Source organism: Lathyrus oleraceus, chromosome 7, assembly GCF_024323335.1.
Source record: "Lathyrus oleraceus cultivar Zhongwan6 chromosome 7, CAAS_Psat_ZW6_1.0, whole genome shotgun sequence".
In the NCBI taxonomy this organism is placed as follows: Eukaryota; Viridiplantae; Streptophyta; class Magnoliopsida; order Fabales; family Fabaceae; genus Lathyrus; species Lathyrus oleraceus.
In genome coordinates this window covers 312,372,311-312,374,641 of record NC_066585.1, presented here as the reverse complement: position 1 = coordinate 312,374,641, position 2,331 = coordinate 312,372,311, and positions in this window count along the sequence as shown.

Sequence of the window (2,331 nt, the reverse complement as noted above, 5' to 3'; positions counted from 1 at the left end):
TCTCTTTAGACTTAACATAATCCTTATGTAACTTGCAAATTTAATGTATTAAATGATATTTCCCCATCATATATTTTGTTATAGCTAGCTTTGTTGTGCCAGCATATTATATTTAATGTTTGTAGTCGTTGTATTTTGCGTTATCATTTTGAGAAGTGAGGTCCAGACTCATGGTGATGTGGTCGTATCATTTGAACTACACTCCATGTCATAGATGATGGTTCCCCAACCAAGGGTATGATCCTCGTCCCTACCCCCAAAGCTTGGCTCGGATCCAAGTGGATGTCGTTAGGTTCTACCACCTATGCCCTTGGATTAGATAGATCAGAAGGGGGTGAGCCAGCTACACAAAAATGCATGCAGTAACCCTCGAGTGAGAAGTCATGTGAGGGGTGCATTCAAATCGTATTAGAATTATATAATTGTGTTAAGTTTATATCAGATACGCAATCATGTAAGGAACAAGTTTAAGTCATATTTGAATCGCATAACTGCATTTAGTCTGTATCGAATATACAATCATATGATTTCCTTTTTTATTATTGTGTAAGATGATAGACGGAAAAAATCGCAATAGATAAATAATAATAGGCAAATATTTTCATTCACACTGGATTTAATTAATTTTACAGAGATGTAATTAAAGCAGATCATTAGTTATAATACTACTTCAACTTAGCGACGTTCCATGTCCTCGGTATTTGTTCTCCTTCGAGGGACTCTAAGAGATATGCCCATCTTTCGATGCTAACTTACACGCGGTAGGGACCATCCCAACTAGTTGCTAGCTTCCCATCCTAGGAATTTTTCTTTTTGACATCTTCCCCTGAAGCACTAAATCTCTAGTGTGGAATTCTCGGGATTGGAAACTACAGTTGCATCCTGAAGCCATGCTTGCCTAATGATGGCTCTGGTGACGGCGGATGCCATTCTCTTTTCTTTCAAAAGGTCAATTTCTTCTCTAGTACCTTTTTTATTACATTCTGTTGGCAATGGATTTGATGTCCTTCAGCTCAACTCTTTGATTCCTACTAGAATAATAGATTTTACCCCATACATTAAACAAAAGGGATTTTCTCTTATGGTCGACTGTGGTGTTGTACAGTAGGCCTACAAGACAAGTGGTAGTTCATCAGACCAATTGCCTTTGGCTTCTTCTAACCTTCGTTTCAAATCTATGACTATTACCTGATTGACATCCTTAGCATGGACATTTCTTTATGGATGTTCTACTGACGTAAAATGTTTTCTGATTTTTAACTCTTCCAGGAAGCCTTTAAGTCTTTTGTCGATGAATTGTGTCTCATTGTTTGTGACGATGACCTGGGATAATCCGAACATAGTCAGTACCTTCTTATTAAAGAACTTTATGATATTTGTTGTGGTGATATTAGCTAATGCCTCATTTAACACCCTAAAACCGCGTGCTTATAATTATAAAATAAAACATTTAGAAAACACACATATTCACACTTAGGATGTTACTAGACATCAAACATATATTCTCTACAACACTTCAAATTTAAAATGAAACATTCAACATTTGTCATCGCATGCTCACCTTCACTTAGGGTATCATTGCAACAAAAATAATTAATTTAAACACACCAGTTTAAATCTCATAAATAAATCTCATATCATAATTAAAAGGAATCGACTTGACAGTCTTCTCCAAATGTTTATCACGCAAAAATATAAAATACGAGAGTATACATTGTCTCTCAAAAATCTCAACCTAAAACAAAGCAAATGTTCCTCAGTGTTACATATCAGAGCATAACCAACCTAAAACAAAGAAACTAAAAGAAATAGCACCATGAGCTAGCTTCCACTCACATCGTCGACTATACTCTTGAGTATCTATACAATACCCATGTAAATGCAACATTCAAACATAAAGGGTGAGAGATCACATTCAATAATAACAGACATATACTGCAAGTTAGGATATCAACACATAGCATAATCTAAACAATCTTAAATCAGAGTATATCAATTACAATCTCACACCTAACAACCAATCATCACCACTTAACAAATATACATATAACTCATTATACTATACAACTCAGATTCGAACCCTGAACCCTAAATCCACCTTGTGGTAGCATATGACCAAAAGGTTCCTTAACGAATCGGGTTCGTCCTACTTGAATCCTGAATCCACCTTACTCGGATTCGAGACAAGTCACCAATCCACCCTGCTCAAATTGCAACTTGCCTCTTTCATCAACAATAACGACATCATGAATGCATGCCAAAACATGTAAATGCAACAATAACATAATGTTTAAAATCCCCTTACGACAATAAAATAAGCATGCATTGAAC